The sequence below is a fragment of the Zophobas morio genome, unplaced genomic scaffold (genome assembly GCF_036711695.1).
Source record: "Zophobas morio isolate AGI-343-1 ecotype UQ-CSIRO unplaced genomic scaffold, CSIRO_AGI_Zmor_V1 ptg000005l, whole genome shotgun sequence".
Classification (NCBI taxonomy): Eukaryota; Metazoa; Arthropoda; class Insecta; order Coleoptera; family Tenebrionidae; genus Zophobas; species Zophobas morio.
The window spans coordinates 8,400,930-8,417,276 of record NW_026972110.1 but is presented as its reverse complement, the minus strand read 5'-3'; the positions used below and the strand labels follow the sequence as shown (position 1 = coordinate 8,417,276).

Sequence of the window (16,347 nt, the reverse complement as noted above, 5' to 3'; positions counted from 1 at the left end):
AAACATAAGTACCAAATTACTCTAGCGAATACCCCTGATACTGCTAATTATATTTGTTGAGAATACTTTCTATTTGTTAAAATAAAATAGAGATGGACCTTTAAGAACAACCGGGGCAACTCTTGTAGTTGTGTTTAAAGTGATATTATATTTTGGATCTTCAGGATTTTTTAAATAATTTCGTGAAATGATGTTAAAAAATTTCTCGAAGGGAAAAATAGATCATTTTTAGTCATTATTCTGTAATTACCATGTGCTAAATGTTAAATAGATCCTTCAGATAGATTTTGCACACTTAATCCTTACGCACAAGATTAAAAATATGAATCATTAAACCACAGATAAATAATATAAGTACCTATTATAGTATACCTGAAACTCAAGATCAAAATAAACAAAAAAATAACAGAAAAATCGTGGAAAACATACTAAAGCGCTGTCTAAACAACCTTCCACCCATTTTTTACAAAAAGTTTCAATTTTCAGGCATGAGAAGTTTTCATTCAGACAGTTATGGCTTACACACGTAATATGATATTTCATTTTAAAATTTTATAGTCAATATTATTGCGGCTTCTAAAAGCTGTTGCAAAATCGGTATTTTACATAAGGTTCTAGAAATTCGATTCCGCTGTTTCGTCTGTCTTACGCAGTTTTATTAGTTCTTGTAGAGAAACACGAAGGATGAACATCGAAATCGCTAGCTGGAAGTTTTATAGAAAATTCGTAAAATAAAGCGAACAAAATATACGGAGAATGTATGGTTCTCGACTTATTCGAAAATAAGACAGAAATAGGGCGTTCAGTTTTCATGAAACAAGCAAGCAGTATCACAGCGAAGACCTGACGTCTTTAAACATTTTTGCCATTTAAAAAAAAAATCAAGTTGCCCTTGCATCTCGAAAACAAATGGAGCAAAAAAAAATTTTTTGACGAGTAATTAGAGTACAAATTCTTGTATATCTATACCTAATTTCATGTGATTTGTGCAAGTGTTCTCAAGATATTTAACCGTTTCCATACATTCTAGCAACCCTGTATATTTAGAAAAGACCTGCAACGACTAATTTGGTACTACAACGAAAAAAATTACAAACATTTGGAATTTAAAGGAGGGCTCGCAACCTTCCTTTTTTTTTCTTAATATGTGTAGTCATCTTTTCACAACAAGAAACTTAAAACATGTTTAAAATAGTAAATTTGTATAGGGAAATATCGATTTTGCAACTACGCTCCGCCCCTCGATCTGACAACGAATGAAAAGTTCATCACGGTTGAGATCGAGACGGATGGGTGGGGCTTCTCTTTTGTTTTTTTTTGTTTTTTTTTTTTTTTTTTAATTAACACATTTAGTTTTCTTTGTATAACACGAATACTTAAGAACATATTTCACGTGGTAATTTCTCGTAGAAAAATAAGGATTTTACAATTAAGCTCCGCCCCTCGGCTTACGATGAAAAAAAAATCATCAGAATTGAGATAGGGCGGGTGGGCGGGGGCTATATTTTGCCTTTCTTTTTTTTTTCATAATACAGCCATCTTTTCATAACAAGAAACTTAAAAATGGTTAAAATGGTTTTTTCATGGAAACATGGATTTTGCAATTGTGGGGCGAGGCTATTGCAAAATCGATATTTCCTCATACAAATTTTCTATTTTAAACATGTTTTAAGTTTTATGTTGTGAAAGTCTACAGATATTAAAACAAAAAGCCAAATGTAAGCCCGCCCACCCGCCCTATCTCAATTGTGATGATTTTTTTTTATTCGCCGTAAATCAGCAGCCTTAACTGCAAAATACTTATTTCTTTAAAAGAAATTAAAAATGAGTATCGTGTTGTTGAAAGAATATTATGCATATTAAGAAAAAAAGTCAAACTACAAACCCCGCCCATCCTCCCCATCTCAATTTCGATGTTTTTTTTTAATTCTTAAAAATTTAAAACACGTTTAAAATGGTAAATTTTTGTAAGGAAATATGCGTTTTGCAATTGGGCTCCGCTATTAAGTCTGCCAACGAATGAAAACTTCATTACTATTTAGATCAGGGTATGTATGGGTGGGGCTTAATCTTTAATTTTTTCTTAATATACATAGTATTCTTTCAACAACACAATACTCAAAAACATTTTTAATTTCTCATAATATAGAAATAAGGATTATGCAGTTAAGCTCCGTCTCCTTGGCTCACGAGGAATAAAAAAAAATCATCACAATTGAGATAGGGTCGGTGGGCGGGGCTACTTTTTGCCTTTTTTTCTTAGTATGTGTTGACTTATTTCGACAACAAGAAACTTAAAACATGTCTATACTAATCATTTTTGTAGTAATCAACTTAAATCCTCCACTTTTCTTTTACAACACCTTTAAATATCAATGGCGAAATGGCGTTTGCAAATGACAATTTTCAGCTCTAAAAGCAACAGTAAGTTTATAAATCCCACAGCTAACGTCATCAAAAAAAGATGTTCATGGAATAGTTCCACATCTGACAAGAATCTACGATGAATTTTCTGCAGAGGACACAATTTTGGAAATTTTACGACTGAGGCGCCACTTGGAAGTCGCCAGCATTTCTTCCCAAGAAGCGATTCAGTAGATTACATTGCAGTTTTCAGATTCATCGTAAAATGGGGCTATTCTGAGTCTGTTTCAAGTCTAGCGCTCTGTCTAAGATTTTTTTAACCATTTGTTTCGTTGGCGTCATGTGAAAGAAGTGTTTCAACATTAAACTTGATAAAATCGTGCTTAAGGTCCACAATGAGCTAAGCGCGACTAAACAATCTTTCCATTTTACCAATTGAAAAAGAGAGGAAAGTAAATTTTGATAACGTCATAGAATATTTTGCCAAAATAAAGACCCGTAAGCACGTTTAGTATTTGTTGTTTTACTAACTGCTAACGACCTTGTACAAAATTCTCAAGTATTAGGTAAGCGGTCCCAAAATTTTATGTGCAAAAATGTCATAATATTGAATTTGAACAAAAATTTCGAAAAAACAATTGTGGGAATTAATTAAACCTTTTAGGACAAGTACACAAATGGTTACTTGGTAGAGAAGACATCGAAAGAGAGTGGTCATGAAATTCTTAGATTACCCCGTACCATTGTCAATACAACCTGTTTAAAATGGCATGGGGGTTTTGAAAGAAATACTACAACAAGCACATACATTCTCAACCTTCATCCAAGGATGGGGTGGAGAATTTATGACTTGAAGCTCTCTCTAAATGTACTCCAAACATGTGGCAAAATTTTTGTGAAACAATGCGAAAAGTTTATTTTGGCAGACTGGAAAAAACATAAAAATGTGTCGTATAAAAATATTCATCCTTTCATTATTAGACTAGGTAAATCTGATTAAGACTCAGAGGACGATAACTCAAATTTTTCTAGTGAAATAATCCAAATGGAATAAAGTACCAAAGAATAACTTGCCAGAGAATGTTTTTTTTTTTTTAATTTCAAAAATTATTTGACTGAAAGGAACGGGTTATACCATTCCTTAAACGACCATTTTACTTTGTGTGGTATCATTTTCTATTCATTATTCGGTAGTTCTGGATCTCACTGCAAATATACTTCACAAATTTTTGAGTAAAGCATTCCATATTTTATTTAGAAAAATATTTCCAACATATGTAAGTATACAAAATTCGTGATATAATTATGTCGAATTTATTACAGTTTATTTTTGACCTGAGGACGGTTACCTTTTGGATGCCAAAACATACAGTTTGCCTTTTGTCTCTTGATTGATGTATTCCACCATCAACTAGAACTACGATGAACACTCCTAAAGCACAAGAAGCGTGCTGAACCAAGGTAGACATTATTCAGTTATTCATTCCTTTTCATTATTTTATGTTAACTGCTAAGAATAATTATATAGTATAATAAAAATGTTGATACGGATTATTAAAGATAAAACTTAATTATTACTTATTCAAATATGAATTTTAAATTTGATTAAAGTGACTGCTTATTAAATACTGAAATAATAATTGTTTACTTCAATGGAATGGAAAAAGTGTAAAATTACTGACAACAGTGTTACAGTTTTTGTCAGATTGTCTAACCTTACATTAAAAACAACTTAACCTAATATAATAAATTTCATTTTTCATTAGGGATATTTGCATATACGAAATTGGTTGCCAACCAAAATATTAGATTTACATGGCCTACCTACCTTTATCTAAAAACATTCTGACCGGTGTATATATAAACAAATCCGTCCAAGGCAGCGTGGAAACTTATTAGTTTCATAACTGGTAAAAATAGTGACAGTTTAATTTTTATAGTTTTAAAATTAATCGACGCTGTTTTCTTTTCTTATAATTAGGTTCACATGATAAAATGTTGTTGTCCGGGAGTTATTTATTTACTTGTTTTAATGACCATATTTCATAATAACTCTTACTGAGAACTGTAAATTACCAAACGATACAAAAAAATTTAATTATGTCTCGTCTTATTCCAGAACATAGCACGTAAGATGCAGGTGTTGCTTTTTATCTTAAATATTTACTTTTTCATTAACTGATCAAACACCAGTGCACCGTTTTGTTAATCTGTATTGTCCTTGTGTTACTTATATTGTCATGGTAACTAATAATAGGTAAATATCGTTTACAAATGTGTAATAAATTAATTATCTCTCACACAGGTACCTAATTATTCAGTTTACAGTAGAAAGTGGAAGCAGTTGAAAAGATGTGTCTTGGATTTTAATTTATCTAAATTAATAATGCCACAATATTGCATGTTTATGCCTATGTACTCATGAAATAATTAATACTCATTTAAACATAAAGCAACGTGTTTTAACATCATTTGTGCTAAAATATTGCATAAATGGGCGAAACACTTAAAAAGCAACTTAAAATATCGAATGCCATATAAATGTGGCAACTTTTAGACATTGATGCATATAAATAAATATAAACAATCCAACATAAAAGCAATCAAGTTTGGATAGAGAAAAGTATCAAGTTTTTACGACTCTGCACAAACTAGGTTTAACTATTACGTTAATCTCAAATAGATAGCTGAGGAATGTGTTTTTTTATTTTACGTCTAAATTAATCTTAGTCTTGCGAAGACATTGCAATCACGTCCAACGGTTTAATTTTATTTTCACAATATTAGGTTTCTTACAAACGATTTTCATTTGTATGCTGATGTATATATCAGCGCTGATTAACGTCCGAAGAAATGTAATTTGTCTTGTAGTTTTGATGTATGTCGTCAATCTCATTTACATCGCGGGGCAGCATTTTTATCGGCTCCTCTATGTTAACAGGGCCTTAGACAGTACACTTGTTAGCTGATTTAAAAATGTTGCCTCTTTTTATTACATTCTATGGACTTTTATCTCATTTGATTCCCGACTTATCTTTTAAACAAATGTTAATAGTTTGCATATTTCCTACTTACATTTTTTTTTCCAGAAAAATACACTAAACGGGTTGTAAGTTCTAGAACAACTGATAACGCAAATAAATGAAAACTGTTTTAACATGCTACAACTGTAAAAGATTCATTGCCCTAAATGGAAAAACAAGTTATTTTTTCTACAGTAGTGTAGTAATAAAAATTCTTATCTGAAATTCAGTTTTTAATATTCTGACAACAGAATCGTTGGAACACTAATTGGCTGCTACAACAAAATCATGAAGCAATTAAGATCGATATTCCCCGTTTTGGAGGATGGTTCAACAAATGTGGTGGGAATTAAAGCGCACGGGCCGTAATTGTTTAATTTTTCTAAGCTAATATTTTGGCAAAACAATGATAAATCTTTGCAGACTGTGGTCATTGGCAAAGAAGACCGATTCGTTTTATAATTATTTTGACCGTGCACACGAAGTTAAAATTAATTAATGTATGCATAATCTTGTGCCTTGTGTAAACGCTGTATGATCTGAAACATCTAATTTGAAGCAGAAAGGTTTTCTACAACAAAGAATTCGTTTTAGTAAATAAAAAAAAGTTTTTTTGTTGGAAAATTAATACCGAAAACATGGTATTCATCAGCTTTATTGACTCTACATTCATATCATTCATTTCAATGGTTATTTAAATAATTAAATTAAACTGAGTTCGTTTATATTAAAACTAGTTAAACACGTTGGTTTCATCAGTTGTAATTGATTTTTTGTTCATACTAGAGCATAACACTAATACAGAAAGTGATGACTAATTTAAATAAAAATGTTTAAAATAATTTTTAAGTTGAAGCCTTTGAAATTTGCTAATATTCAAGTGACTCAAAAGTTCGAGATTATAGGAATTGTGACCTATACCGAATGCTCTGGATGTTTTATTGGTATATGTACATTATTGTACATAATACTTCAGATATCCGTGTAGGTCTCGAGACATGATGAAAGTTAAATTTAATAGCAAGCTGAGTAGTACATAACAGTGGCATCAAAGGCATTAAAGTGTTAATTGTCCTAAATACCTGATTTTTATATTCTATTAAGTTTTCAAAATAACAAATATTTATATGGTTATATCAGTAAAAATAACTGAAATTTTGAGACCCTGTGTGACAAATACCTTTACTTTTCGCTACACGGTGGCCTACTACCACCGGTCACAAAACATGGCATAATACAATATTTAATATTAAAAAAAAATTGCGTTTTGATGTTGAATTATTATGATTACGTAACGTTCATGAGATATAAAAAATACAGCAGATAATGTAACTGATACCATCCAAAAATCGATTTTTTATATGAATAGTAATCATAAAAAAAATATAAATTCTAGGTATAGTTTAATTATTTTTCACTAGATGAACTACACTGAGTTATCGTAAATTACCTTATTTGTTCACAATACAAAATAAAATGAGGTGCATCTAAATATCTAAGTAGCTTACTTTGTTATCTACATATTGTAGTGATTATTGTTTCTAAGAAGTAAATTGTATGCAATATACAACTGCTCAATTGTTAAATTCGAACTTCCAATTATAGGTGACTGTCAGTATTCATTTATCTGTAAATTCAATCTAAGCTTATAATGAGAAATTCTAAATGGTTCTTATTCTAAATGTAGACGATTACTAACAGTATTTGGTTTACCTAATTTAACCGGAGAGTAGGTAGAATGTAACTGGTATCAACACAATAATTTCTGAAATTAGAACGTCTAATTATGGATCATGTTCCTATAAAAGTTGATAAAAATCTTATTCCTTTTCAAAAAGCCACGTAAGAAATACCCTAGTCTTAAGTAGTGCCGTGGCATACTACTGTAACTTAAACGGATCTGAAGATAGACAACAGCAATATCAACAATTTTCTAGCTTAACATTAACCTAAAAACAATCGGGAAACATTTATCTTCCTGTTTATGGAAGTTGTGAAGTATTTGCTAACCCGGTTAAAATAAATTGAACGTAAGAGGGAATATCATACCAGAACAGATGCTTTCAGTCAAAAATCAATCATTTTATTATATATTTCAGATAATGGGCTCTCTCTATCTTTCAGATAACTCTTGAGACTTAATAGGTTTTTGTATAAATTACGCCTGATTGTTTACACTCCTGATCTGATATTTTGTGTACAGGTTTAATTAAGCATGTAGGGAAACTGAATTAATGCTTTCGATCACCATTCGGATCACATTTGAAAAGTTAATCAAGTAAGGAAGGTTTGTAGGTGGAGTTACGAGTTTACAAGTGACGCGAAAGCTTCCGTTTGATTAATCTCGATTTCTTCCATATTGGTGCGATTTTATATTCGACATTAAATAAAATCGTTACACGGTCACGACGTTTTTGAAACTTTATCTCGAGTTCATAGCACGCAGAGTTCAAGATACAAATTATCCAGTTATGTAGTAACAAAAATGCGTTAAGAATAGGTGATTCAATGCTAATCAGCTGGGTATTGATGGCCGCATTATTCTATATTCATCGCTTCGGTAAAATGGCTCTTCCCTCTCTGCAAAATAAACAGTTTTGCCAATTATTTGTTATCAATAATGTAAGCGCAAATAAGATAGTCGAAGAGTTTACACACTTTGTTTGCACATGAATAACAAATTTCATTGTCTAAAATTGTTTTGGTAAATTCGCATAAATACGATTTTGATGGTGGAGGGTATATGAACGGCCTGTCCATTTATCATCTCGGTACTAATTGTGGGATTAGTGATGCTTTGTGTTGGTATTATAGCGGTATCAGTGACGTAATCCTGTCACCATTTCATGCAGTTGCAAAATCACAGCCGCAAATTATGTTCGGCTGTCAAATTGACTACACCGATAAAATCGTTATCTTCTAATTTTCTTGCATTGAAAATCTACTTCGGAATTACTTTGGACCGGTTATTAATGAATTTCTGAAGGTTATTTATGACCTTTCATCTTGACGTTCAGGACTAATTTGAGAGGAAATTAGTTTTAAATCGATGTAGGCAGATACATAAGCACAAGCGGAAAGTTTTGCTTTCAACAGATGCAATTGCCTTAATTACCTAATTGATATTCTATAACGCTCTTAATCCATTCTAAATGTATTTTTTGGGTTACTCCTTTTTCTTTGTTTTGCCGGTGTTCCCACAATCACGAGGTCTCGGCAAACTCAAAATTAAAAAGCTGAACGTGAGCAAAATCGCTAATGCAATGCATAATAAATACACTAAAAGCAAAACCACGCATTGTATTCTTTTACTTAAAATTATTATTCTTACATTATTTTAGAAATTCAGAAAAAATTACTTCTTTCTTTGTGTGGTAACTTTTCCTCCACAGTCAAGTTATTTAACAGTGCCATTTCAACGACTATCTGGTTTCATGTTTCATAAAGTTTCACGTGTCTTAGAACACGGAAATTAAGCTCTCCCTTTTCGTCTGTCCATTCCTCAAAGTCATCGGGTTAAAATTGATTTGGCAGATACTTTTCAAAACCATCGAATAGATGACGATTACTTTGCAATTTTAAATATAAGGTTACAATTAAGAAGAAAAACACTATCTCAAAAAATGTATCTATATACATGCCTGACTTTCACTCCTTCCTGAAAAATTTTGACGTTGTTTTAAAATACGGAAATAAATCTCACTAGATTCGTAAACAACGATTAAATCTTACTCTTATTTCATAGATTACATAGCATCTTTCTTCAAAATTTTAGTAAAACATTAACATTGTTTTAAAAATTACTTAAGATTAATGACAATTGAAACTGAAGTTATCTCATGACGTCTCACATTTTTTTATTAAACGCCACTTAAATTTTCTAAAATAACATACTCTTCTACTTGTGCTTTATGAATCTGCCTTGAGTTTTTTTTTTTCGCAAACAAAATTCAAATTGCGTCTCTATGTTTGTACCGTAAAAATGTTGAATTATTGAAGCGAAATTCGCTGGTTCGTTTGACCAATGGGTCACAGGTTTTTTGTACACTGTGATTGGTCTTATCTACACTTTTTGTTATTATATTAGTATTGCAGGTGTATTGCACGTGTCGGCACTGACATACGTGTCCTTGCTGAATTGTTGATCGGGACATTTTCCAATGCTAAAATTCACTAGAAACAGACACGGCCCCACACTGTATCAATGCATTCATACTTTTGGAGCAATTCTTTGACCGATCACCCTATTTCTCCGCGCCATACCAAATATAAAGTGTTTTCATAGCATAATTGTTTTAATCAAAGGCAGTGACGAAGTATGGGTGATTAAATTATGATACACTAATGAATTGAGAAAAAGAAGCTCTAAAAAAATATAAACACAAATATTTTTACTTGCCATTTTTATAATTTTTCAAGTAAGCAGGATTTGTTGAACTGTACTTCAGAGGCGAGGGAAGTGCCGTCGAAATAACCTTCGACCAATTTTTTGAAATTGTTTGGGTCTAATGTATCAAAAATTAATGTATGACCCGATATGGTTTGTTGGTTATATGAAAAGCAGTTCATTTCATTTTCCGGAAATTTAGGGAACGTTTTCATTATTTATTTTAACCACCAAAAAATTTGTCATAAAAATATAAACAATACTATGTACATATTCACAAAATAATTGTTATTACTGAGTTTTCATAAAAAACGACATCTCTTTTAACTTGCAACTTTACGAATTAAATAATAAGAAATGACTCGAAAGGACAACTTTTTAATTATCATCGAAAAATGTATGTACCATCAAGATAATATTGAATCAAAATAATAGTGTACAACTCTTCTGACGTTAACTATTTATAATTCAAAATATTTGTACATAAACTTTTCATTTTTCAACAAAAAATATTGTAGAGTTAACAAAACATAAAAAACTTACAATACATAGCGATATATAAAACCGTCTATCCGACACAATCTGTGCGTTAAAACTACAATACAATCGGAGCCAGAGAAGCTATTTCTTATTCCTGTCTCATACAATTTTGTCCACTGACAATAAAAAATGCAGTGATTCTTCAACAGCCAATATTTTTCTTTTTTTCCCATATACCAGCAGGACCATTGAAACTACGCTTCGCCTGGGTTTTTAATAACCCGAAAGTCGACACAATCGTAAAGAGCGCCGCCAGTTTAATTTTGATAACTTTTTACAAGCCAAAACTTTCAGTTTAATTTGCCTCTTTTTAACTGCTCGAGTTGAACAGAAACAAAAACAATTCTCAACTAATTAAATAAATTTCTTCAGCATAGTTTGCTAATTTACTAACAGTTTTCATCGGAGCCTGTGGTTTTAATTCAAAATTTGTTTGTTGTTCCGGTTCTGAAGGTGGAAAGTATTCTGTTTTCTCTCCATGGCAACTTTAATATACTGGCGAAGGTCGCTTAATGAACAGTTTTAGCTGCTTTTGATTATTATTATTCAAATTATTAGAAAAGTGTACTTGGATTTTTTATTTCAATCATTTTTAGTTATCATTCTTTTTTATAGGTATGTATCTATCGGTTTTCTATTTTTGTATGCCACGTACTAGAATATTTTGAAACATTTGAATACGAAACTTACAATACAGGACAAGTCAGAACCGTTTAATAGCAGCAAAAAATTTGACAACTGTGTACTTTTGTAGAGATCTGAAAAGTATATTCTGTTTTAAAATAAATGCAGTACTGCATTCTGTTTATTAAAGAAACTTTATCCAATATTGAAATAACTAAGAAAATGTTAAATCATTCTTGATTTTACGGCTACACATAAAGTATATAATTTTTTGAAAAATTTTGAAGGTATGGTTTTCAAAATAGTGTTGAAATTTGAATTAAACCAAATTGTACGATGTTGGCACAAACCTTTGATTTATTGTCGGGTGTCGTATCGAAGGCAAGCTACTTAATACTGCCATTTAAAAATTTATAATTGATGTTCCTTGTGAGATTCTACTCTACCCTATATAAATTTTATCTGCTGTCAAAAGTTTGATTGGGGAAGGATTACTTTTGAAAACATTGGCGCTTTAAACCTAAACAATGCAATTTATAATTCAATGTTTACAAAGATTTTTTAATAATTAATAAGATAGGAACTCATGCGATTAATCATAAATCATTTTGTATAATGTGTGAATATTATCACTATTTCGTAGTTGCGTATTGCACATTTTGAACTCTTCCGGCTTAGTTTATTTGTTACAATCATGTTTGGTAAATTTCGGGCCATTAAGAATGGACCTATAAATAAAAATTGATTGACCGTTATTTAATGCATCGTCGGTTTGAATTTGATAAAAATGCATTGTTTTTAAGTATTTACAGTGTTATACTCGTATACGAAACGATGCACTGCGATAAACAAATTGACATAAACACTGATAACAGTTAGGTAAAAAAAATTACCATGATGTAAACTGTACTTGTCTCGTATAAACTTGTAACGAAATTTATAAAAATGTTTTAAGTTTGTTTGTCAATCGTATTCCCATTAGTCTAAAATGATTTGTTCGATTAGATTAATAGTGTCATTTATATCGTCCCACGTCTAATGAATATTGTGATAGTCTCTTAGATTCTCCGAATCTAATAAACATTCTTATTGATTAGTTAACGTAACAGACATAATTAAGAGGTTTTACTAGGCGGAGATGGGCGTAACTCAATTATTAAATATATGTAGAATAATAATGTAAGATAATCGATGCAAAATACATATTACCTAGGAATTTTCACTGGCTCGCTTCCTCGATCAACAAGAATGTATTAATTTACAGTTTCTTGTATCGGCTCGTATTATTTACCAAAGGAGAACTGAACAAAATGTCATATTAATCCCTCCAAGGAACACGATCGGTCTGACGCATATAATGGTAAAAATGTATCACACATGTAGGAGTTTGCACAATAAAAATCTAAAATTTCCATCAACTTCATTGAATTACTTATCCGATTTTCCACTTATCCGAGTTTATCTTGGTTGTTAATTATGATAATAAATGTCATTCAAATATCAACAATATCCTATTAGCAGAATTTATTATTCGAAAAAACGAAATTAATATTCAAAGCATTCATTACCTTGTAATATCAACTCATATTTTCAGGGATTAAATACTCGTGATTGGTTTTCACGTTGATATTAAAAAGCAAGAATGAAATCTGTTTTTAATGTCGGTCGATATTATCTTTTTTTAATTAAAGCTTTTGAATCCGATATAGGTTATTTGCTAACCTTGAAACATCAAATCCGAGTCGATTTAAACAATATCCCTGCGACAAATTGCATCAACTCTAGTGATTGTTATTTCACTTAAGATTGAAAACAAGTTTTTTGTTATTACATTCTCTCGAGTGCGACAACAGGAACAAATAAAACCCACTTAAAATTTTCTGAACATTATTACAGATAAGCGTAATCTATACTTATTAATTGAGTGGATATAATTTGAATTAGTTATTTGGACCGGAAATAACAAACATTTTCATTAAAATGATGGACTTGAGACAAAAATATGAATTTAGTGAAACGTTAAAATTCCAAATAATTGAGGATGAATTGTAATATTCGCTAATCGCTTATTCATCCATATAAAAGAACATGACCACTGACTGCGACACTATAATTGCATAAAGCAATATATATGTGTATCTGTTTACTTATTTTGCGTTATCATTCTATAAAATTGTTTATATTGTCCATTTAAGGTTGTTTCATAATAATTACCAACAGCACACCTCACATTACTTTTTCAACACATTTTTAAAACATATGTTACTGTTGCTCAATACTATCTCATTTATTGCTTCGGTTTTTGCCTCAACGATCAGAAGCGCACTTTTTTCATTTAAATATTTTCGAGATTCTTAACCACAATGTGAGGAAAATTTACATGTTTCGTGTATGGTGACTTTTATTGCTACGGTTCATATCGTTAAACTATTGCCGACTGATACAGAGCACGCAATATTATTACTATTAGGTATATAATAATAAAAAAATATATTTTTTTGGGAATTATACACTGATGCCAATTATAAGAACAGTTAAATATACATTAGAAAAACTTATTATAATTTTAAAAATTTTCAAAAATAGTGGAAAATATTGTGCAAAAGAAACAGGAAGTTGTATTTTTTATTGTATAGTGAACAAAAAGTTTTTTTTTTTCGAAATAACAAAATAAATGATGACAAACACAATATTACAAAATTCAGAAATAAACTTCTTTCTAAAGAAAACATGTTCGGTGCAGAGGTTTCTTATTAGTCAGTGAAACTCTATCAAATATTGTAAAACTGTTCATTCTAAAACCAAAGACTTTAGAACTCCTAACAGGAGCATTTTTTTTTTCAGAAAAAAATTTAATTTGAGTACTATTTCAATTGATATGTAGATCTATTTACTCGTCATTTCACAGTTTGTACAATATGAAAATGTCGATTTGCCATTCTAGTCTGTCTGCTATTTGTCGTCTTACCTATTGACTTTTTATAATGGATAATTTGTAAAACTACTAGAATGACTGGATTACTGTGAAATTTTAGATGCACTTGAAGATTATCGTGTAGATGATAAAATTTCAATCACAATGTCTATTCACACACTTGACTTGACACTGATAATTGCAACATACTCCTTTACCTGTGATTTAATAATTTATCAATATTTTTAATCTTGTGTGTAGAAAAAAAATATATGAATTTTAAAGTCGGTTTTAAAACATACATAACACAACATAAAACTTACTTATTTGTTAAGTTAGTGCCCGCTGTCAAAAAAAATGCCGATGCGTTTGTTATGCCTAAAGCACAGTTTTAAACGCACGTTTGCGAGACTGTGTAAACTGCTGCCGAAATGTTTAAACACCAAACCACAACCAAACTATTAAGCATTTACTAACTTTGTTCACATAACAAAGCTTGTTAGTTTTTTGTCAAATTATATATATTTTGATTATTCTAACCTCAGAACTTCAGAATTCTGTTGATCTTTTGTAAATTTATTACTTAAACGAATACACAATTTTCTGATATTTCAGTAAAACTATGCAGTTTGTCTCATCATTTTTCTTCGTCTAAAATGACCCAAAACATAAAATAACATTTTTGCTCATAATTTGTCATAAAATGAAATTACTGTTATTAAAATATTCAAATATTGTTGTGGCGTATGATAATGACTTACACTATATATGATTTTATTGTGATCACTGATTAGTGATCAGTTAATACATACTTAAATGTTAAAGAAAACCTAAAACTTTAATATACTTTATTTATCTGCTTCCTATCAGTTTTTGAAGCCATACTTACATGACTATAAAGCATTCGCCGACACTAGTCACGTGCTGTATAAGTGTTAGAGGAAAATTATTATCTAATGTTACAAATCAAACTGCGAAATTGCGTTATATACCTGTTTTGATTTCTTGGTGTACAAATTGAATTTTTCCCAAAAGATTTCTAAACTGAAAATTAAACCGATTTTTCATTTGAGTATCCATTTTAACAAAATGATTTCACATTTAAATCTAATTTATATTTATTACATTTCACCTATGCCACATTTAATTTGTACTGACGTAATTTGAAGGAAAAATTTCTTCACAAAGATTGTCTAAAACTATTTGTTTTACATCATAAATAGCAAAAATAAAAAAAGTCTTTTAAAACCTGGTTAGTTTAAACAGTTTAAGAATACTTAACTAATGAATAGATTACTTAGAGTAATTAACAATACAATATAATTAACAACGAACAATTTCTAAGCAACTTCTATTTTTTCGATGTCAGGTTCTAACCATTCCGGTACTACTTCACATAGTAAACGCAAAGTGATTTTCCGGAAAAAGCTATTACACCGTTAATCGCTGATTGTTTGCTGCAACAAGAAGTTGCTAAGTGTTCGATTATTGTTTAAAAATCTTTCTACGTTCTCAAATGAGTACAACTTTGTGCAATAATAGCACATAATACAATAGAAAATAATAATCCAACGGAAGTTGTAAAGATAGTAAGAATTTATGGCAAACAGTTTATTTAAGCATGTAATTGAAAATCGTTTGATTTGCAGTGAAGTTTAAAGAGATAAAAAAAAAACGACAGAATTACAATATATCATCCAAAATGTAACTGATAAATTAGTAAATGTCACATATAGATGCATGTAAAGGTTATCTGATGATTTATTATTTCTTTTGATAGTTCAACTAATGTAAATACGTGAAACGCTTTTACAAGTATGTTAAATTCCAGAAAATGCGGATTGCAGTGTGCATACCTTTACCGTTCTCTTATGAATTAATTAACTATTTCTGAAAAAACTTATTGATTATTGTGATATTTTTATATGTAAATTGTTGTTTTTAGGCTGTTGATACAATGTTATTAAAATTGAACGTATCTCCTGTCAATGCAATATTAAATTTTAGGAAAGCGGATATCAACAAAAATAACGAACTGTGATATATTTATTTACATTTAAATATTTTAAAATTCTGATTATTATTTACATATAAATAAAAAAAATAAATGTAAGCAATCAAGGACACTAATAAAAAAAATCAAAGGCTATATGTGATGTGAATACATAATAGAAAAATGTTTTCTTGTTTTGGTAGTATACATACTTATATGCCGCGATTTTTCAATGGTATCAATTCCATGGCGTTTTCAAAGTTTGCCACATTTTTCTTGAAAAAAATTTGACTAAACGTTACAAAAATTTTATATTTCGTACGAAAAAGGTATTAGTAATTTGTAATTTATTAACACCACGCAATGTAAACTTGACAAGTAACTGTTTAACCAAAGCAGAAAATTTGTTATACACATAACTCAAATAATGCTTTATAAATAATACAACTATCAGTTTTGTTAACTATTACAAAACATTTTTTAGTATGTTATTTTATAAATT

General features: G+C 30.1%; 1 protein-coding gene across 2 annotated transcripts in view; it reads right to left on the bottom strand.

The window, feature by feature from the left end:
* LOC135122596 (tyrosine-protein kinase transmembrane receptor Ror-like) overlaps positions 1 to 16,347 on the bottom strand; it is a 120,410-nt gene that overhangs the window by 103,299 nt on the left and 764 nt on the right. The window lies entirely within an intron of this gene.